Source organism: Podarcis vaucheri, assembly GCF_965113315.1.
Source record: "Podarcis vaucheri genome assembly, chromosome: 8".
In the NCBI taxonomy this organism is placed as follows: domain Eukaryota; kingdom Metazoa; phylum Chordata; class Lepidosauria; order Squamata; family Lacertidae; genus Podarcis; species Podarcis vaucheri.
Window position 1 is genome coordinate 31,221,302 of NC_138766.1, and position 23,493 is coordinate 31,244,794.

At 45.2% G+C, this 23,493-nt stretch overlaps 1 long non-coding RNA gene across 1 annotated transcript; it reads right to left on the reverse strand.

Moving 5' to 3' along the window:
• Positions 1 to 13,847: 13,847 nt before the first annotated feature.
• Positions 13,848 to 14,470, reverse strand: LOC309539270. Its single transcript, XR_014222796.1, has 2 exons — positions 14,310 to 14,470; positions 13,848 to 13,938 (listed from the first exon to the last, which is right to left on the reverse strand). It is a non-coding gene; the product is annotated as an uncharacterized lncRNA (long non-coding RNA).
• Between the last annotated feature and the right edge of the window lie 9,023 nt (positions 14,471 to 23,493).

Here is a 23,493-nt window from a genome sequence, read left to right on the forward strand (position 1 = left end):
CTAAATAAATACCAAATGAAAAGTGTTGATATCTTTGTGGTGTGCCTGGCATTGCCCTGGCCTTTTGGGGGCAGATGAAGAAGTGGGTTTTCGGACAGAACTGAAAGCCAAGGAAGTCGAGTGGCCATTAAGTCATTTGCCCCTGGGCATTTCTCACATGGGCCTGCAGGGGAAGCTTTTCCACTCCCTGCCTCCTCAGGCCAGGAGAAGTCTCCCCTGTTGAAGGTCTTCAAAGCAGAGGAGCGGTTAAGGCGCGAGAGGGGAAGAGTTGTCAACCCTAATGGGAAACGGGTTTAGGGTTCAGATGCACGACGGGAATTGTTAATTTTATTAGTCGAGTGGAGCATGAGATCTTGGCGAGTGCAGATAATCATGCAGGAACGAGGAGGAGGAAGAAAAAAATGGGTTTTCTTCTTTTTACTCGATATTAAACGTACAAGAGTAGTTATCCTGTCTTCCTTAGAATCTGATCGTCCATTGTTACGGATAGGGGTTTTAAAAAATGGGCTAAGTACACACCATACAATTAACTCACACATAGACCCTGCGCCCGAATCCTGGGGGCTTTTATCCCTCACAGAGCTACAATTCCCAGCGCCCTCAACAAAGCTACAATTCTGTGAATTCGTGGATGTGCGATTTCAGTGTATGCTGTGACTCCAAGGATGGACATCTTAACTTGGATTCCGGGCAGGATGGAAGAACTGACTCGTCGACACGTGTCTCATTTTGTGTGAACATTAAACACTCGTTTCAAAGGAGACCTATTTATTTATTTATCAAACACCCATCTCCCTCACATACCCTGCGATACACCCTTATAGACATTTTCTTATTTGTCTCTTTATTTTCAAGAAGGCTTTAAAGTGTAGAGCCATTTACAGCTTAGAGAACAAATAGTTCACGTATGTGCGTGTGCACTTCAATAACAGCCAAAGTTTAGAGCAGATTTGTCGGAGTCTTTTAACACTGGACTGTGAATTATCTCGCAGACTGTCGCATTCACCAGGAATTCCAGGCAAAATATTTGAATTTCAGATTACCCGCACAGCAAATCCTAAATGCAAATCACCTTCCTTTCTTCGAGGATAGCCCCGTTGATTTAAACTGAATTGCTCTAGAGTAAGCCTTGGCCTGCTGTGGACTTTTACTCTTCCAGCCCTCCTGCACGTTGACTTCTGTGGGATTTACTTTCTAGTAAAATCGCTTGTCCGCGCAGCCCAAGCATGTTTACTCGAAAGTAAGCCCAATGGATGTTAATGGGAACTGGCTTCCAGGAAACGGGCCTGAGCAAAGCGACTGTACTTCTACATCTGCAATACAGAATAGTGATACGCAACCCTAAACATATCTACTCAGGAGAATACCCCATTGGCTCCAAAGTGATTTACTCCCAGGTCAGTGGCTGAGGCCTTAAGATTCCGTTTTCCTTCTGTCAAAACGCTTTCCATAGCATGCAAGCGCTGAAAGATACAGTACAGAAGCACTATCGTGGGACAAAATCGACAGTCTTAATAATTTCTTAATAATTTACTTCCCCGGAACCGACTCCTTGGGATCCTGGCCAGACTGTTAAACCGAGTGAAATCTAATTGATTCGGAGCTCAGTTCAGACGCATGTCTACTGGGAAGTAAATGCCACTCAGCGGAAGGCGGCTTTCGCTCATCAGTGCGCCTCAGGTTGGCAGCTTGCAGAACACACAGAGATGTTCTACATCACGCGAATGGCTGGACCAAAACACCCAGCTTCTAATCGGGTCCCCCGGGGAGCAAAATACTGACTTCAGAGTAACTAGGCAAAGGCTCTGGATTCAGGTCCCGCTGCTCGTTCAAAAAAGTCAGGATCTCAAACGAGCCACGCGAGCTTCTGCGTGGTTACTCCGAAGTCAGCCCCACTGACTTCGACCTCGCTTGACTCCCGAGTAAGCGTGCAGCAGAGGATCCCAAGCCTGGATCCAGACCCTAGCTCCCAAGCTGTGCTTACTCGGGAGCCGCTCCAACTGAGTCCAGTTGCGCTTCTTTCACAGTCTATTGTGGCAGAGAGGGGCAGCCTCAAGCCAGGATCTCTGCTACCTGCGATTGGAGGAGGAACTGAGGGATGGGGGGATTCCCCAAGTTTGTGCTTCCTCAGCTGCTATGACACTCTTTGCCCAGGGATCCTTCCCAGGTGAAGGAGGCGGGGAGAGCGCTGAGCTCTGCCGACAGACCCGGGCGGTGACTCGCGCCTGCTTCCAAAGGATGACGTTGCCCCTCGCCCCTCGCAATTAAGCGGGTTATTACGAGCTCGCTGCGGTGTGTGTTTCTGGGCCAGGAAGACTTGTCGCTCGCCTAATTAAAGCCAAGATCTGAAATCTTAATATGCTTTCCTTTTTCGTTTTTTAGCACGCAACGGAACCCCGAGGGAACCGAAAGAAAAATCACTTTCTTCGCAGGTTTTGTTGCTCTTGAGCCCGAGCCAAAACGGGTAAACGGAATTGGAAGGGGGGGTGAGCTCTGCTGCTGCTGCTGCTGCTGCTGCTGCTTTCCTCCGTTTCATTGCTTACTTCTCTTTGTGTGCGCGCTGGATCGCAGGCGGTGAAGCGCGCGCCCCCGACTTCATCGGAGAGATGGAGAGGCAGGCTTCGAACCCGGGAGGAGAGAGGGGACCTGCTTGCTCCTCTAGACTGCCTGGAGAAGGAGGAAGGGGACCCGGCACCCTCCTCCGCCGAGTCAAAGATCCCCACCCAGCCACCGGTTATTGCGCGCCCCGAGGACCTGAGAGCATATTTTAAGCAAGGTTCAGCTCTGGCGTGAAATGAGAAAGGGTAGCTTCTCTCCAGCAGGACCACTTCTGCTTATAGAGACAAGAGCGCTCTTTTTACGACGTGTGTGTGTGTGTGTGTACGTGTGAGTAGCAGTCTAGGCTCTGGCTAGCGGCTCCTGAGAAACCAGAAGTTGACAAGGCTTGCTTCCTTTGGTCATCTTCCTATCGCCAGAGCCTTATAGTGCAATCCTATACCCCAGGCCCTGGAGGCAAATGTGGCCCTCCAGGCCTCTGTTACCTGGCCCTTGGGACTTTCCACAGGCCACACACCCCTTCCCAGGTCACACCCTTTTCTGATGTTGCTTCACTTCCTTCTGAGAGTTTGTGCTTGCCTGGGATGTGTCCTTGGTAATGGAGGACAGAGAGGGGTATGTGCTGTAGAAACGAAGCCTACTGTACAAAAGTAAAATTTGTTGGGATTTGACTTGATACTAGAAGAGGATATATTTATTAGATATTATCCTTCCTTCCTCAGGTTAGTGAGTTCAGCAGAGTGCCACCATCCCTTTGCAGTTTAAAGAGAAGTTTGGATAGGCTTGCTTTAGCCTTTTAGTATTATAATAATCCAGGAAGCTTTAAGGCAGACTGGATTTTCCTGGCATTATGCCCCCTTTCTCCCCCTTGAAATAATAATCACACACAGTTTTGAGAAAAGGTAGAAATACTCATTCAGTCTATGTCTTCAAGAATAGCAGATACAGCAGCTTGAAGGAGGCAGGCTTAAAATGCCAATTAAGTTAATAACACATACTAAAGTCTAGCTTAAAAATGGAGCCTGAGCCGGAGTTGCAGGTGCTCTCATGTTGCAGACATGATGGAAAAGAGAATGTGCCCAGGCAGGAAGTAGTATATACAGTACAGTGGTACCTCGGGTTACATACGCTTCAGGTTACATACGCTTCAGGTTACAGACTCTGCTAACCCAGAAATAGTGCTTCAGGTTAAGAACTTTGCTTTAGGATAAGAACAGAAATCGTGCTCCAGCGGCGTGGCGGCAGCAGGAGGCCCCATTAGCTAAAGTGGTGCTTCAGGTTAAGAAGAGTTTCAGGTTAAGAATGGACCTCCGAAACGAATTACCGTATTTTTTGCTCTATAAGACTCACTTTTTCCCTCCTAAAAAGTAAAGGGAAATGTGTGTGTCTTTTGGAGCGAATGCAGGCTGCACAGCTATCCCAGGAGCCAGAACAGCAAGAGGGATCACTGCTTTCGCTGCGCAGTGATCCCTCTTGTTGTTCTGGCTTCTGGGATTCAGAATATTTTTTTTCTTGTTTTCCTCCTCCAAAAACTAGGCGCGTCTTATAGAACGAAAAATACGGTAAGTACTTAATCCGAGGTACCACTGTATAGTTAATGCCTCTTCCTATCAGGGCACAAGAGGGAAGTGATCTCACAGTCCTCCTTAGTAAGTACCACAGGAAGACTCTATGAGCTTCAGCCCCAATAATATGCCTATCTAGCAAAACATGAATTGTTGATTTGACTGTGATAAATATCCCACAAAATTTGCATTCATTGTATGTGCCCCCCCAAGATTGCCCAGAAGGGAATGTGATCCTCAGGCTGCAAAAGCTTTCCCACCTCTGCTCCATACGTCTACTCAGAAACAAGCCCCGCTGAATTCAGTAGGACATTTCCGTTCAGGTTGCATTGTTAGTCATGAATTCAAACAGCTCAGCCAACCCACACCAGTGGAGTGCAGAGATCTTTTCTCACAAGACCACAAGGCAGAGTAAAAAAAAAAAAAGCCAAAGTTTTCCACCCCTCCCCCCCCCCCCCGCTGCTTCAGTGCCTGTTAAGTAGCCTGACAGGACAAACACAAGAATCAGAATCTTTTCCTCCCATGGCAATAAATAAATGGGGAAAGCTCTGCCTGCTAAATGCTGTATGTCAGCCTGGTGTTGATGGTACAGGAGCAAGGCCAGGAAGGAAAAACTGGCAAGTCTAGTCATAAAACAGATATGTGTGTTCCAGATGTTCTTGGACTACAATTCCCATCATCCCTGACCATGGATCATGAGAGCAGGGGTCATGTGAGCTGGAGTCTGATCAACATCTGGAGGCCCACAGATTCCTCATCCCTGCTATAAGATGTAGGGTAAATGAGTGTTCAGTTATGTCCTGATGTGAAGACACAGCAAGTCTGGGTGGGGTCAGTGCCTGGATGGGTGACTGCCTGGGAACCACATAGAAGAATGATGGAAGAAAGGTGAGAGTGTACAGGTAGTAAATATGTTATAGCCCTGCCATCCAAACAATGATTCAAAGCCAAGACTATATCTGTCCCTCTATCCTTTTCTTAGCTCTCATTCTTTCCTGACCATGCCAAGAGAGACACAGCTAGGCTAACAACTCATCTGACTTTACTCCACTAGTGGCTAAGAATAGACAGGGACAAAGGCAAGGAACAGGAAACCAAATTGTTCTGCTGATGCACCCAGCTTGGCCATGGAAGTGTACTAGGAAAACCCCCAGAGCAAGGAAGGAGGAAACCAGGGTGGGGAGTGGGAGAGACCCAAAGTTCTGGAGCCGGAGTTGGTGTTTCCATTCTGGGTTCTGAGGTCTGGTGCAAGGCCACAACTTCAGAGAGACCTCTGTTCTCCTAAGGTTGGTATATCAGAAGAGATTGCAGCTCTCCTCTGATCTTAGTCCCAAAGAGACATCATATCTGATCACATTTTATTACATATTTGACCATTCATATCCCACCTTTTCTCCAGGGAGCTCAAGGTATGTGCATGGTTCTCCCCATCCCTGTTTTATGCTCACAACAACACTGTAGGCCAGTCACCATTTCTCCACCTCAAAGTCACCAATGAGCTTCATGGCTGGTCTCTCAGTTCCTAGCCCAACACTTTAACCACATCCAACTGGCTGTAGAACTGGGGGGGGTGCTTGCAGGTGTTGTTGGGTTGGAATGCAACACCATCGGCTTGCATGTCAAATGGTTAGAGGTGGTCGGAATTGTTATCCAACAACATCTGGAAGGCCAGACATTACCCATCCCTGCAGTAGGATGAGTTCTATTCCCCCTAATAGTCATCACGCCACTCAGAGGTGCTAGTCAGTCAACACAGGGACTGCGGGGGCCCTTAGGCAGGAGGGTTTATTGGAAGAGGAATAAACTACTTAACCCCAGCTGCCAGTGGCTAAGTTAATCTTCTTGGCAAGCAAGGTTAATGGGGTGACAAATACAGGATCTGGAGCCTCCACTATCCTGGAGGGTGAGAATACAGAAATGGAGGAGGAGGAGTTGTTGTTGTAGTAGTAACAGACACTGTGATCCACAGAAATATCTGCTGAGCTTCCACACATACATGCAGTGTGGATGTAGGTATCCTCACACTTTTACATCCACATCATGATCAAGTAAGTCATGGAACTGGCTAAATGTGCCCTTTCATGTAATTGAGGATCTACCTCACGATCTAAGGCATGATAAATGTATTAGGTGATTAGTTGTTAGGGTTGGGAAAATGTCAACTGGGCCCCAAAACTGTGCCTCTCAGAGCAGCTTGAGCCACAGCGCAGCAGGGGATACTATTTATCCATATAGGAATAGCTTTACTCACAGTTCATATTCAGTAGCAATCTGGAGGCAAGCTTAGCAGTTCGAAAGCACGTCAAAGTGCAAGTAGATAAACAGGTACCGCTCTGGCGGGAAGGTAAACGGCATTTCTGTGCGCTGCTCTGGTTCGCCAGAAGCGGCTCAGTCATGCTGGCCACATGACCTGGAAGCTGTACGCTGGCTCCCTCGGCCAATAAAGTGAGATGAGCACTGCAACCCTAGAGTCGGTCATGACTGGACCTAATGGCCAGGGATCCCTTTACCTTTAAGTCTCAGACTTAGAACATGGGCCTCCATCCTTTGTTATGGAGGAGGCATGAGAGATGAGATCGCAGAAAGCAGATGAAGAGGCACGAGAGTAAGAGAGAGAGAGATGGCGATGTTACCAACCTTTTATATGAGTTTGACAGGAAGTCCTCCCTGTTGGACCCACATTCCTCTGAGTGCCCATTCTAGCAAAGAGGAAATGTTGGACTTGACTGCTCTTTCTGGATATCCCACACACTTGCCAGTTCCCGAATCTCACAACTTTGGTGAAGACACAGCTACCATGATGCAGGTAGAGGGTTGGCAACCATATTCATCATATGTGACTAGAGATAAGATTGTGTTGAATGGGTTTTCTTTACTTTAGAAGAAGCTACCCGCTGATTAAAAACAAGAAAGGAATTTGTATTCTCTTCTTCCCATACCCTACCCCATCATGCACTTCTCTACAAAGGGAAGTGCTATAAAGCTATCTGAAAAGCTACAATGTTCAGATGTGTTTGCCACTAGAAGTCTTTTCAGCTCAGATGTTCTATAATTATGCCTCTTTTCCATTTATTCAATACAGTCAGGGTTAGGCTAAATGGCTTTGGTAAACCACATGAAATACTTTGGGGGCTGTGTATGTATGTTAATGCCTTTTAACGCCATTCCTCCCATATTAAACGAACAAGCTTGCTCTCATTGAAATAATGTCTTCATGGAGATATTTCAGCAGGTTCCCAGTCAATGGGAAAATTAAAGTCTTTTCCAGTTCAAAAATAGCATGTTAGCATTTTTTTTATTTTGTTTCCCTTAAAAGAAAAGAAAAAAAGACCCACCAAACACTGGATAATCAAAATTATCCTGGAGATTTCCCCACCCCCTCCGTTCTGAATGACATTACAAAGATTTTTGTTAAAGAAAGCCAGACTAATTGCTGCCAGAAGACTCTTTTCATAGAAAAGTCTGGTTTTCATAAGGCAGCTTGTGTGGGAGTTGTGGTTACATTTAAACCTAGAGGAGGGTTTTTTTTAAAAGTAGGGTTTTCTTAACAGCCATAGGAAAAGACCTCATTTTAGTGAAAATGGGCCGTAATAACACAGGAAAGATACACTAACAAGACTGCCAACTTTGTTCTTGGCTGTGCTCCTCTAGACATTAACAGTTATAAAATGGGAATAAATCAAGCCAGAGAAGCTTTCTACACCATTTCATGTGGACTAGAGAAAAGAGCTGTTGTTATCTTTCAGCTTGCTATGCACGTGTTGAGAGCACAGGAGCAGTGCTTTGATAAAAGTTGGCATCTATCTATGATAAGCCCCACCAAGCCAAATTCTGTCCACCAGCAATGTATTGTGGCCTGCTAGATGCTTGATAACCTCCCGTCCTGCAGGCCGAGGCAAAATCCTAAAACGGGAGATTCCACCTAAACATCAGGAAGAACTTTCTGACAGTAAAAGCTGTTCAACAGTGGAACAGAGTCCCATGAGAGGCGGCAGCGGTTGAGTGGCCATCTGTCATGTGTAATCTAGTCGAAATTCCTGCATTCCAGTGGGTTGGACTAGATGACCCTCAGGTACCTCCAAACTCTACAATTCTTTCTTCTTCTTTTTTGTATAATTTTTAATTTAATTTTCACATATCATTTTCAACAGTATTTAAACATATTTTGATATCTTAGACAATTTTTTGACTTCCATCAATCTCATCTGAGAATTTTCCAATCTAATCTCTAAATACACATTCCCCACTTCTTCAATTACATTTAATTCATAACTAATATTCCTATTCTTTCTCTAATTTGCAATGTTTCCTACGTTTTTCCTTACACAGCTTCTTGTAATCCTAGTAACGTAATTTGTTGGTTATAGTTGCTCTTCAAATAATTCGTATATTTCTTCCAATCTTCTGTAAATCTCTGGTCCCGCAGGTTTCGAATCTTTCCTGTCATTTTGTCCAATTCTGCATAGTCCATTAATTTTGTTTGCCATTCTTCTTTTGTTGGCATCTCATTTTGTTTCCATCTCTGGGATAACAATATTCTTGCTGCTTACAATTCTATGATTCTGTGAGGTTGTTTGAGTCCAGTTTGGGCTGGCACCAACGGCTACTTGAGTGTTGGGCTTGTTTTACACATAGGCAATAAGAGCAGTCGGGACGCGGGTGGCGCTGTGGGTTAAAGCCTCAGCGCCTAGGGCTTGCCGATCGAAAGGTCGGCGGTTCGAATCCCCGCGGCGGGGTGCGCTCCTGCTGCTCGGTCCCAGCGCCTGCCCACCTAGCAGTTCGAAAGCACCCCCGGGGGCAAGTAGATAAATAGGTACCGCTTACCAGCGGGAAGGTAAACGGCGTTCCGTGTGCGGCTCTGGCTCGCCAGAGCAGCGTTGTCACGCTGGCCACGTGACCCGGAAGTGTCTTCGGACAGCGCTGGCCCCCGGCCTATAGATGTGAGATGGGCGCACAAACCCCAGAGTCTGTCAAGACTGGCCCGTTCGGGCAGGGGTACCTTTACCTTTACCTTTAATAAGAGCAGTGGGACGCAGATGGCGCTGTGGGTTAAACCACAGAGCCTAGGTCTTGCTGATCAGAAGGTCGGTGGTTCAAATCCCCATGACGGGGTGAGCTCCCATTGCTAGGTCCCTGCTCCTGCCAACTTAGCAGTTCAAAAGCATGTCAAAGTGCAAGTAGATAAATAGGTACCGCTCCGGTGGGAAGGTAAACGGCGTTTCCATGCACTGCTCTGGTTCGCCAGAAGTGGCTTAGTCATGCTGGCCACATGACCTGGAAGCTGTACGCCGGCTCCCTCGGCTAGTAAAGCGAGATGAGTGCCACAACCCCAGAGTCTGCCACGACTGGACTTAGTGGTCAGGGGTCCCTTTACCTTTAATAAGAGCAGCAGTTAGACAGATCATCTTGCAAAATCGCTATCACCATCACTGCATGATCATGATCTCTTATGTATGGGCAATCCAGGGCACCTTCTGCCATGTCTAGCGTACTGGTAGGCCTTTATCTCTGGGACAGGATATGCCTATCCCCCCAATAGTGAGAGGAGAATTCTTCCTGTCCAAATTACCAGAGGGTGAGGCCACTTTCTTATCAGTCAGGAAAAGTAAAGTATTGGTTGGGCCCAGAAATCTTCTCCTGAGACGTGCAGCACTGGCCCTTTTTAGCAGAGATTAGTGAAACCCACTCTGATAATTCAGCATTGTTATACAGAATTCTCCGAGTGAGTTCACTAATCTCTGCTGAAAACAATTCCTGCCATCAGATTCTTATGGGGGATTATTCCATGGGAGTGAATGGCAAAGCAAAATGTTTATATAGCACAGCCTGTCAGGATCCCTGACATGCTAGGACTACCCAGTGCTTTCAATGCCCTGATGTGCCTGTGATATTCCTGGGACGTGCAAGGGCTGAAAAGCCTTAGTGCCTGCTGCAGCCTGCATGGTTTATGCATATGTGGTCATCCCTGTGGAGTCATCTAGAGGTCAGAAAGGGTGTGACTTGCACCATACAGGCCACAGCAGGCCTCCAGGCTCTGGATATTCCTCTAAATACGTACTTCCTGGAGGCATCCCAGGCTGCTCTCAGAAACTGAGATACAAGAAGAGGACACCGAATCATTCCTAGGGGATGATCCTGAAGATCATCTTGAGATGGAGCTCAGAAAGAAGCAATAGTTTAGCCAGGCAGGGATGCAGTTAGGCAATTTAGATTCTGAGCTTAGTCAGTGAAAAATTTGGGGCGGGAGACTTAATGATGCAGGCAAGGGGGTGCTTCTCTTTAGATGGTACTTCAACATCAACATCAAAGCGGCTACTCTATTCCAAACTTAAAAATGGAAAGTGAAATGTTGGTGGTCAACAAAGAGGTTTAAAGACTCTCTCATTCAGCTATGAGTGATCACCAAAGAAAAAAGAAGAAGGTACTATATACATCGGTATGTGGTTAGCAGTCTTGCTGTGCCCTCCCAGCGCATTCTGCCTAGTGGGCTCTGGACATCTTTCCCAAAGTCCTGTCCTGATGGTACCACTTCAAGCCAGCAACAGAACACACCCAAGTAGATGTCATGAGGAAAGAACACAGTCTGACTTCAGAGGATGCCTAGCATTTGAATGCCATTATTTGTACACACATATACTCAGATGGTATGATAGCATCATTAGCATTTAATGGAATGTTGGCTCCATGGTTGAGTTTTGGATCCTGTTGCTGAGCAGTCTGTTCACTGATCATCTCAATTTCACTTTTGGAAGTCAAGTCCATGTACATCCTGCATTACAAATACTGGATTGAACAGGGGTTCGGTCTCGTTTACCTCCAAGATCACTTCCAGCACTATGATTCTGTTTATATCCCATGGTTCCCTGCTGTTACTTTTGTTTATAAAACCATATACATTTGTTGGTGATCTGTACTGTAGTTGTACCATGCGTTCAAGAAGGAAGTAATATCATGTGTGCAAAATAGAAGGCTGAAGTGATGTATTGTAATAATAAATTACGGGAATTCAAATTAAAAATATACAATGTATTCTCGTAATTCAAAGTAATCTAAAATGCTGTTATGCTATGCAGCATGATCCATTCTTTGTTAAGTAAAATCTTGCCATTTTTAATCTGAATGTCTCCTCTTTAGGGTGCGGTTAACAGATAGCTGAGTGGTGCTTGTCTCCTGTCATCCAATTTGCTACACCTGGCTTCTCAGGGACCACTTGTTCTCTCTCTAGACTAGGGGTGGGCAGATAGATTCTGATCTCCTGGTAGAGCTCTGGATTCTTTGCAGCAGATCAACAAAGGTTTCTAAATTATTTAACAACAGCAACCACAAAATGGCTTCTCCCCATTAGGCTGCTGGAAAAAAGAAAGCTGACCAGAGAGTGGATTTTTCTGTGAACGGATTATCCTCTCAGTACATTTATGGTGTGGAAGACAGGAGTGCCTGGCGTGCTCTGGTCCATGGGGTCACGAAGAGTCGGACATGACCAAACGACTAAACAACAACAACAACAACAACAACAACAACAACAACAACATTTATGGTCTTGAAAATAAATTCCTAGGCTCAGAATGAGGCATCCTGTTTTTTAAAATTATAACTATTAAATTAAGCTGTTCTTTTGCAGTTAGCACAGGATAATAGATCTTTAGGTTCTAAGTAAAAAGCAAAGTAGATTCAACAAGCCCGAAGTCTGCCAACCCCTGTCTAGATCATGTTTTTCACTCAGGGTTCTTTGTGCTTTCTGTTCATGGATTCTGCAAAATTTTACCATGCCCCACCTCTGGTATCTCACTTTCCACTCCTATGCCAGCCGGTCACCAACATTCCTAGAGTGGGAGCGAGTGCGACAGGGATGGGGAACCTGAGACCCTCCAGGCGAGACAGAAACACTGTTGAACTCCATCTCCCATGAACCTTAGGTAGCATGATCAGTGCTCAAGAATGATAGGCGCTACAGTCCAACAACATTTGGAGGACAACATGGGTTCTCTATCCTTAGTCCATGAGTAACATGTAGCCCAACCTAATCTTTTCAGTTGTAGCACTCCATTTATGGAACTCCCTTCCCTAAGAGTGTCACCTGGTGCCATCTTTATTTTATTTTCAGTAACTGGTGAAAACTTTTTTTAAATTATTTTACCCCAAACTTCTAATACAATATGCATTTTATGCTAGAAATCGTCACTACTGCCACCACCCTCTTCTTGATTTTAATGCTGCTTGATATCACGATTCTTTTCTGGGTTTGATTGCTGAATTGATTGTTAAAGATTTTTTTGGATGTATGAAAGCTGCTCTAGGAGCTTTGTCAATTGAAGAGTGGGACAAATAAATAAAAATACCTTGAATAAAAAGTAGGAAATGTGTAAGGGCTGAAAACAGAGCAAGGGAAACCCAGAGAGTGTCTATATAAAGGTGTGATATAAAATTGAAACTGGCTGGATTGGCTCCTGAGTTCTCTCCCCCCCCCCCCGCCCCCCACCAGAAGCCTGAGGACAGGATTATACACAAATTAATGGATTTAGGACTGAGTTCACAGGGCAAAGTGATAGGCTTTCCCCAAAATAGCCTGGATGGGGGTTTTTTGGGGGGGAGGGGGAGGAGAAGAGCTAACCCAGTAAATCCATTATTAAAGGGACTTGGGGAAGCTAATTTTGGGGTTTTCTCTTTCTTTCTTTCTTTCTTTCTTTCTTTCTTTCTTTCTTTCTTTCTTTCTTTCTTTCCTTCCTTCTTTCTTTCTTTCTTTCTTTCTTTCTTTCTTTCTTTCTTTCTTTCTTGACCATGTGACAAAATTTGCCATGCAAATGAACATGAAGTCACTCACAGAAGACTGTAAAAACAAATTCTGGCATTGGTGCAACTTGCTTTGTTTTCTCCAAAGACTGAGCTGCAGGAGTCTTGGAGAAATCAAAGGGTAAAACTGCCCTTCAAATATTTTAGCAATGCTAAAGCAAACATCAGGCACTGGGAAGAGAACAGAAAACCAACCCAAATCTTTCTTGGTCCACAGCAGATAAGATGAGGAACTCAGAGCAAGATAATGCTAGCTGAATGGTTTTATTCCTCTTCCTTTTACTGTATTTTTGTAGATTTTATATGCCTTTGCATACTACCCTGAAATAGATTTTTGGATGAAGGGTGGTTTATTATCGTATTTAAACAAACAAGCACACAGAATCAAGTAAGGACTTATCCCTACAAACCCTACCCTGTGTCTGGTCTGTACCGTTTCAAATTGCAGGGGTGCACAACTGAATAGTGCATGAAAATCCCCTGCAGTAGAAAAGGTAGAATCAGGGAGATGTGATATCTAATCTAGCCACAATAGATTTCTATGCATAGGGGTAATCTTGTATGCAAACCTTCCCTCATGTGAGCAGTTACCTACAGTTATGAAAGGCAGATCCCAGGCACAGATTTAACACCTCACCTGCTGTTTGTAGGAACTAGGCCTGCAATGCTCAGATCATAGCCTATAGTCCTAGGTCCAGCTGCAAACATTTCTGTTCTTCATAACTTTGTGAACTAAAGGCCTGGTCTTCAACCTAGTGTATATTTTAACAAAAGTGCCAGACTAGTGGAGTGGTCATGGTGTTGAAGACAGGTTCCAACCCCCACTGGGTCTGTCACTATCTCTTATCCTAACCAAAATAGGTGATGATGGACAAATAGGCGATGACTATGTTTCCTACCTTGAGTTTTTTTTTTTTCAAGAAAGGACTAACAATGTCATAAATACAACTTTAATCCAAATAGATGGAATTCAGCTTACACCTAATGCACTGAGGATGTAAGTTTTATGGTAGAAGGTTTTCCCCTTCTACCATAGGGGAACCCTTAGGCTACCCTTAGGGGACGCGGGTGGCGCTGTGGGTTAAACCACAGAGCCTAGGACTTGCTGATCAGAAGGTCGGCGGTTCGAATCCCCGCGACGGGGTGAGCTCCCATTGTTCAGTCCCTGCTCCTGCCCACCTAGCAGTTCGAAAGCCCAGCGGGAAGGTAAACAGCATTTCTGTGTGCTGCTCTGGTTCACCAGAAGCGGCTTAGTCATGCTGGCCACATGACCCAGAAGCTGTCTGCGGACAAACGCCGGCTCCCTCGGCCTATAGAGCAAGATGAGCATGCAACCCAAGAGTCGGTCACGACTGGACCTAATGGTCAGGGGTCCCTTTACCTTTTTTTTTCCCCCACCACCCAGAACCTGATTTTCTATGAAGCAGAAAATGGAACATTGAAAGCAGCCAGTTAAAGAAGTATGCGTCCTTGCTAGCATTATGTACTTGTGCTAGTATATTGAAAGTATTTGGATGTTAGACAGAAAACTATTTAAAGCTGCAGCCCTGTACCCACATACTGAGCTCAGGGAATGTAGTGTTAGTTACCTTGATGGAATAATTTTGAACCCAAACACTCCACATGCAATGGATTGTGTCGTCATTCTAAGCAGGCTTCCTTCTCAGTTACTATGTCATCATTCTAAACAGACACCCAAGGCAATTTCTTCCCACTTCTCTGTCACTGGCGGCAGGGAGTCATTTCAGATTTCAGTAGGCACAGGGCACAAGAGATTTCAGCAGAGACATGCACAGTTCTGAGCAAGAGAGTTAAGAGTTCACTCTTGGATGTAGTCGAGAGTCCACTTCACTGTGTTTTAAGAGCCTTTCTTGAAACCTTCCTTTTTATATCACATAATACCCCATAGCAATGCTGTAAGCACAAATCAAGCGATTCGCCCAATTTTTTTTCTTACGGAAAATGTCGTATCCCATTCACATAATTAAGTAGAACGCAGGGCCATTTAATTGTTTCATAACAATGGGTGCTTTGTGAACGTGGGTGACACTTTAGGATTTTCACAGAGAGAGAGATTTTCCAGCTGGGGTGGGAGATGCAAGATTCGCAGGAAGACCCCCGTCTTAGATACCTTCAGCTGCATCCTACCCAATCTGACCTATCTCAAGTCCTGTGCATTTTAAGAGCATTTTGCTGGAGTTACATTTCATATCTCTTAAAAAAAAAAAAACCCCAGCCAGAGATATAGCTGCTCCTACAGAAGAAAGGCATAATCACATATGTTCTGAATCATGGAAGGTGGGAGAGATTACCTTCCCCCCCCCCGCCCCCCACTCCCAAGTGGCATTGATGATCAATGGGACCAAATGAGAGGACTTCTGTGTAATTGGGTTATAGATCTTGCAGTGAGTGGAATAAAAGATGCTGTGTGTTTGTGTCCCTCTTCGGAAGGGCTGATAACCTTGTGCTCCCGAGAAGGGCTCGGTTTTTTGGTGGATTTTATTGAGAGAGAGAGAGAGATCCATTTTGTTTGAGACTGAAGCTGCCATAAATCGCCTTCTTCACCCTGCTGTGGTCCCCATGACATGTTAGCAGGATGCCCCTGGATTTCGCGTCTGTGTGGGTGTGTGGCTTTTCCGTCTCTTTTCTTCTCTATATCTCTCTCCCCCCACCCCCAATTCCTCTCCAGTGTTCTCTCCTCATTTGCCGAGGCTGGGATTTGATAAAAGCAGACAGTATTAGAGAAAGAATTTGATTGAAATGGCGTGTGCCAAGCGGATGGGAGCCAGCGAGGGACAAAAGCGCCCAGAATCCATGGCCACTCGAGCAATTATTCCTCCACGCTAAAGGTGGATTAGTGCTATGGAAAGAAGCATATGTTTGGCCTGGGGCGACTCTCCCCCTGGCTGGCTTTAGAGAATGAGCGCCGGGAAAGGAGAGAGAGAGAGAAGGAGAGGGAGAGAAAAGGCTGAACCTGGAATATCAAACTAGGAAAAGGCCAGGCAAGCGCGCTCGCAGCCCCCGCCGAAGGGGAAGGGAAAGAGGGGCCAGAGGTGAACATCGCCCTGAAAATGACAATGGGAACAAATAAGCAGCCGGTCTCCAAATCTCATTCCCCAGAAGCCGGCCCTAAATGGAAGGATCGGGGACAAGTCTTTGCTGAGCTCCTTCCTGCCCAGATCTGGTTCTCCAGCAGCATCAACAACCAAAAATCTTGCCCATATTCAGAAGCAGATCAGTTCTAGCTTGTGTTGTGCTTGACCGCATTTCCTCACTCAGATAAAGCGCACACTGGATTTGCAAGCGTCTCTTTTGCAGGTTCTATGTCGCTAGGGCAAAACGCACGAACGTGCCACTCCCCTCCCGTCTTTCAGTGAGTTGGTTCGTTTGACTTATTCTTTGGGGATGTTTTCCTGAGATTTGGTTTCTGCGCGCACGTGACCTTTCAAAAATCCTTTGGCAGTATTGTGCAAAAGAAGCCACATTCTGGAAGGGCGTCAGTCACCAAGACTCTCCAAAGGGCTCTTCTCTCTTGGGTCACCTTCGGGCTGTTCATTTTGCAGATCCACCAGGTGGAAGAAACGGGTTATTTGGAGCATCTCCTCTCTCCCACCGTCCTCTTCCTGCCTGCGTTGATCTTTAAGGCAGCAGGCTGATTCGCCCTCGAAGGCTCCCCTCCGGATTTCTGCACCTTTGCAGGAGGCCCTGTCGAAACACATAGGAAAGTTAAAAGTTCTCGCTGCGTTCACGCCCCAGTCAGCGAATGATGCGAGTCCTCGCGTAAACCGGCCACTCCTTGTCTCCTTTAGGGTGTCGGCTATTCAAGTATCTCCCACGAGGGATCTGCTAAGAAAATATATTGTACTGTGTGGGAAGTCGAGATCAGAGAAGACACCTTCAAAAAAGATACGGTTAGATTCAGAGGTCAAAACCGACGTTCGTTTAACTCAATACAGGCTAGTGTTTTCCAGGTTCAGCTGCGGTCAAAGCTCCAGTTTCATTTCACTTTTAATTTGTATACCGCCTTTCGATATTACTAAACACAAGTCGGTTTACAAAATGAAGAAACAACTAAATAGACACCAAATATCAGACCCCGAGTAACAATCTGATCCAATACAAAAAGTCATAATAAAACATAACTTTAAAATAAACCGATTGTATCAAATAAAGCAATATTCCATATTCCATTAGGATGTTGAACATAAAAAAATCAAGAAGGATGCCCAAGAAACGAATTCCACTGAAACTAGTAGGACTAACAAAAAAACCCCAGCCATAACAACAACAGTGACAATGCTACTTATACTGGTGGTGATAACGATAATAAGTAATAATATTTAATAATTACTACAATACTTTTTATTTTATTTATCTTCCAGGAGTTCAAGGCTGCGTGCATTGCTCTCAAACTCCTCGTTTTAACCCTGGGGGGTAGGTTAGGCGGAGAGACTATGACCTGGACCAAGGTCACCCAGTGAGTGAGCTTCATGGCCGAGTGCAGTTTTGAACACTCTAACCACTGCTCCACGCTGCCTCTCCTAAAAACTGCCCAGTCCTGTTGGGCGATGTATATACTTGATAAATTATCCATGAGTGTGAACAATTAATTGCGGGGGGGGGGGTGTCAAAGATTTCTGAATTCCTGGGCAGGCAGTGCTTGTTGAAATTATCTCTCCTCTTTCTCCTCCTTGAGGAGCCAAGTGTCTACAAACTAGGAAATGAACAAATGCACGCGTCCTGGGTACAGATAACACTTTTCTGAACCTAGTGCAGATCAATTTTCCCTAATTGTATGTTATTTTCATTCAAGTCCCAAATCAAGTCTGTTTTCCCTGGGCAGAGCGAAATAATAAATAGCCCGACAACCTGTATACTACTAGACCAAAAACACTGCAGAAAATCTCCTTGCTCTGGATAACATTCCAAGATTACCCAGAGAGCGAGGGCGGGATCCGGATAAATTGCCATCGAAGTTACAGTAGGAAACCCTCGATCGTCTGCTTGGAATCACCTGTGGAAACTAATCCCAGAGAATACTCCCATGTCTTCTACAAGACCTCCGTGAGATTATCCCCGAAATAATTGCCAGCTGGTAGTGTTTTGCAACAGTGCTCTAATCCTTTTTAGGGTTGTATATGGAAGACAGGGTTAAAATTGACGAATATGATGCCCAGTTATGGTTATAGACGTTGTGTGTTCTCCTCCATTCCTCTTCCAGCTGCGTTACAGCCCGGAAGGAAAAGCTGAAATACTTAGAATCAAAGTCCAGAGGCACAAGAAAGCACCTATATTGCATTGGCTTTCTTCACATTTTTTTTAAGGTGCTTAATTTAGGCTGGGTTGTGCTATTTCAAACAGCTGCGAAGAATACAGAGTGGTTAAAGTGTGGTCGAGGTAACCTGACCCAGGAAGATTTGTTAAGGCGCAACCTTCCAGAATTAATGAGTGTCTGCTGCGATAATAAAAAGAGGTCAACAACAAAGAAAGGGTAGGATCCAGCTGAAGTTAACCACTTTCGGTGCAATCCTATGCATGTCTACCCAGAATTCCTCAGGTAAATGTGTATAATAGGGTGGCAGTCCCTTCCAGTCCCACTGATTTCAATGGCAGAAATTCACTCCCATTAAAATCAATGAGGTTTTCTAGGACTTCGTTTTGGCTGGATTGCTGCTCATGTTAAAGATGAAACTAGGGGTTCGGTCTCATTGAACTCATTGCGTTCATCCTTGAGAAATCTTTCTCCTGTACTTGATTGCTTGGAATAAAAGTAAGATATCCAAAGTTCCTGTGCATCGTTATTAGAACAATAGTTTACAAATGTAAGTATCACGGTGATTTAAGATTGGCGGGTGGGGTTTTTCCCAAAAAATATATTTTTTTAAACATACATATTAAGTTTATTTCATTCTTTGTATACAATGAAAAATCTATTTAAAAAAAACTTTAAAAAATAATCTTAATGTAATGAAAGGTTTGACGTAATGCAGAGTGCAGTCTAAGAAAATTTTCAGAGATTCTGTAGTTCGAAGTAGGGGATCTCTGAAGTTCTTCCATCTTCTAGGGCTTGTGATTAAATATATAAAACACGTTTCTAAAAGTATCTGCAGCCCGGCTATTTTCCAGACCTTGTTTTTCTCCGAGACCCTAAGGAAACGGTTCTATAAAGGCCATTTCCTGTTCAAAATTAAGCGTGCTGATGGTTTTCTTCTTTTAGATGCAGCACAAAGAGTATGGAATAGGCTTGGACCATGTAAAAAGTCCTGTTTCCTTAGGTGAGAATGGTGTTGGGTCTTTATTTGACCTTCTGGCATGAGCTGGTCCATGCTGCACCTGCTGTATCCTCTCTGTCCGACAGCAGATTTCACTAAACACTGAAGCTGGCGACCCAAATCCTTCACGACATTCGCCTACTTTGTCCCAAGTCAGGCTGTTATGCATAGCCTACTTAAACTGGCTGCAATTCTCCAGCGTCTCAGGCGAGGCTCAGCGGCACCACCCAGTCCTTTGAGTTGAAGATGTTAAGGACTGGATCTGGGAATTCCTGCGTCAAGAAGGTGAGCCGCGCCGCTGAGCAGCGGTACCCTAGGATGGAGTGCAGAGTGCTTTGACATAATCTATGGAGCGAAAGCAATCTGGGCCACGAGGCACGCCGACCACTAAAAATAGACTTAACCTGCCAGAGATGCTGCGATCTAATCTTGTTGTGCGCAGAGAGTTTATGGCATTGACCCCACCCCCAACCCAACCATTCTGCATCACAGGGGACCTATTTCGAGAGGGGTGGGGGCAAGATTGTTAGCCCCAGCATATTAAGGGAGGGAGGGGTGTTTGGCTGGATCCGTAGACTTGTGAAATCGAAATTTCGAATCGAAAACGACATGCACCACTGATCCTGGCGCATTTTTACTCTGAAGGAAGTCGCACTGAGCTCAGTGGGTTGCAGCCCTGGAGATAACAGAAGAGGCTCAAAGCGAGTCCAGCTCCGGTTTAAATCGACCGTGGGGTGTGTAATTGCACCCATAGTTAGGATTGGAGGCTCCCAGGGGTACGAGGGGTGCGGCGGGAGTGAAATAAGCAACATTATTTAATTTACTGCGTACAGAGAAGAAACACTGTTTCGAACTTGCTGGTTTCGCTGGCTTCGCGAAACAAATCACGCTGTTTATACACAGCTTCGTGCACCTTTCTCCAAAAACGGCTGAGCAAATCCTCTGCAAACCGATTCCAGGCTTCTTGTCGCGTCCCCCCCCCCCCACACACACACGTAAGCTATCTGACTCCGGATTCGTTTATTCGAAATAACTGACGTGCCTGGTGGTTCAGTGTTCAAAAGCACGAATGAGGAGTGGGATCTGGATCCCATCGTTCTGGGGAAATGAGATGGAGCGAGGGGAATGTTTGTTCCTCGGAGGGATTTCCGGAGCATTTCTGAACGTTCAAAAGAGCAGCTAATTCGGGTGAAGCGAGATTGAGTCCGAATAGGCATTCGCTTCTCCTAGAAATTTAGGCGTGCGAGTGGGAAACACACACACACACACAAGCACACGGTCCAGTCTTCTCTTTCACAGGGGGCTGTTTTCCATTCTTTAAACGGGAGCCACCGAGCGTGACTCACGGAAACGATCAAGAAGTCCTCCTCTCGGTCCTTCTACTCCTCCTATTCCTCTAGCTTGTAGTAAGAAATCAGGTGCGAGGGGATGGGATGGAGGCTATTCTGCAGCGAGAAACATCTCACCTCTGCACGGTGGAAGGGTGTTGGTTTGGGGGTGGGGAGAGAGAGAGGGGGGGGAGCGATTAGTAATCCCGAACCTCTTCGCTTCCAGTCGCAACTCCAGCAGCAGCGGCGATGATGGAAAGTCCTTTGTCATGCCCGGCGCTCCCCCCCCCCCCAAAGTCGTGATCTAACGATCCGTTTCTGCTTTATGGCCCTGACCCCTGCGCCCAAGACTCGCCGGCTTCTCCCCCTATAATGGGCCGATAAAGGGGAAGGGGCTTTAACTGGGGGTGGGAAGGGGAGCAGATGTTGGTTTTCCAGCACTTGTCTAACCTGATTACTCTTTGGACACGTTAGGCAAGCGGGAGTGATGGATAATGACGCTTCGTCGCGGAGGCCCCTTCCATCCCGAAAGAGCAGGGCTGGCTGGGCGGATGACGGCGCGAAGAGATGGAGGCGATGAGATCCATCCATACAGAGGAAGAGATCAGCCGGGGCCCCGGCCAGTAGAAAAGCGTGCAAACGAGTTGATAGTGTGATGGATTCGCGTGTGCCGTGGGCTGCTTTGTCTGTATGGGCGATCTAGCCAGATGTTGCTGCTGCTGCAAACTGCGTTTCTTATGACGAGGCTAATGGAGAGCTGCGGCTGAAGCCCCTGGTCCAAATCTCGATTTATTCACTAGATAAGCCTTGGACAAATGGTTATCTCGCATCCTTGCCTCCTTTGGCTGTAATGTGGCGATAAAAAAAAACAACGGACCTACCACGCAGTGCTGCGCAAATGCCTCCACTTATAGCTCAATAGAGCATGAGACTCTTAATCTCAGGGCGGTGGGTTCGAGCCTCAACTTGGACAAAAGATCCCTGCATTGCAGAGGGGGTTGGACTAGATGGCCCTCGTGTTCCCTTCCAACTCTACGATTCCATGATTCTAGTACTGTAGTAGTGAAGCTGGCAGTTGTCTAAATTGTACGTGGAGAGAGATGCCACGCTCAGCACTAACGAAGTGACGAAAGGGAGGTCTTTCAAGACAGCGATCGTTTCCCGCCTCTTTAACTCCATTAAGCGAGCTGCTGCGCCAAAAACAGGGTTCCTGGTTTTCTTCTAAAAACTCCCTCGAAACATGCATATTCAGCTGTTTATTTAGGCTGTCGTTTTCCTCCGTTAAAATCAATGGGATTCATTCATTCATTCAGTTTCTTTGGCTTCAAGAAAGAGCTGAATTGCGACCGTGCAGCCCAATCCTATGTATGCTGATCTGGAGGAAAATCCCACCGTCTTCAGATAGGATAGTATCCTTCCAGCCCAATCCTGTGCCTGCGCGCCCAGAAGTCTCACGGAGTTCAATAGGCCTTCGCCCCCTTATAGGACTGGAGCATTGGTTGTTAATGGCAAAAAGCCTCCGGGCGTTAATACTCCAAGTTGAGAGGGGCTATGGATTTTGCGACGGCACTTCTTTATTTTGGAAGAGTATATTCGTGAGATATACATTATCCTCATCTTGGTTTTGGCAGTGAGTTAAGTGGCAGCCCAGCTAACGAATGACATACTGAAGAACCAAGCACATTTTCTACTTCATCCTATACATGTTTTGGAACTTCAGCCCGAAACACATTTACTTAAGAGTAGGTTCAGCCGGTTTCAATGAAACTAAATCCACATTCTGTGATCTAGCATCCTAGTTGTTTTAAGTCGAACTCAGCGAAATCGTAGCTTGCCTGTGTGTGTGTGTGTGTGTGTGTGTGTATGTATGTGTGTGTGTTAGAGAGAAAACGAGATATACCCATTATGGAATTTACAGCGATTCCAAGCAAACAAGCAAAGGCTTGATCTGATTATGCACTTAGATTTAACATGGGCAATCAAAGAAATCTCCTTTATATTTAAGGATTTGGATAAATGAATATTCCTAGCAAGTGAATAAAATGTATTCAATTAACTCAAAACCTCCTGCACTTCTGAACTGAAGTGGAATCGACTGTAATTGATTTATTTGAAACCAGAGGTTAAGGACTGAATTAGCTAAGTACAACTGGGTATTTCAAGCCACTGACTTATCAAATGTCAAATCTCTTCTATTTTAAATATTATTTCAGCTGCGGGGCATTGCTGTCCTGATGGCTGTTCCACCAGTTAAATCTCAAATTATATTAATATTCGATTTTGGAGGTTGGAAGGGAGGAGGGATAGATGATGATTTATTACAGAGGAGGGTGGTAACCATTCAACTCGAAGAAGCATTGTGCTACATTTTTAAAAATGCATAAATTAGCATAGCATGAAGGAACTGAGCTATAACTCATTAACATTTAACCATTCATCCTAATTTCAGTTAATCTAAAGAGCAAAGAAAAAAAACCATTTTGGGGTTAGCAGCTAAAAGCATGGCCTAGAATTTGAAAGACTGAAACAATGATTGATTACAATGTGTAAAATACCACCCTCCCCCCCCAAAAAAAGAATGTGAAAGTAATTAGCACGATTTGGTAACTGCACTTTGGTCACAGCAGATGAGCCCCAAACTTCAATGAGCAGCATTTCCATTAATTTCACATGCAAAAGTTACCAGTTCCCTTTGTTGTTTTTTTAAAAAATGGTAAACAAAATGAAATAATAGCAGGATAGAAATTATTCAGTAATTTCATTCAGTTTCTCCAAAGTGAAATAGTGAGGGTACCTTATTAATAATCAACACCATAGTTCTAAGTAGGTTACTTCCACTGAAAATGCAAATGAATGAGATTATGTTCAAGTAAGGATCTAAACAACGACATTGCACTGAAAATACATTTCAAGCTTATTCAGCTTATTTTGAGTGCAATGGAAGTCAGCATATATCAATGGCAAATTTCAAGAAAACTATCA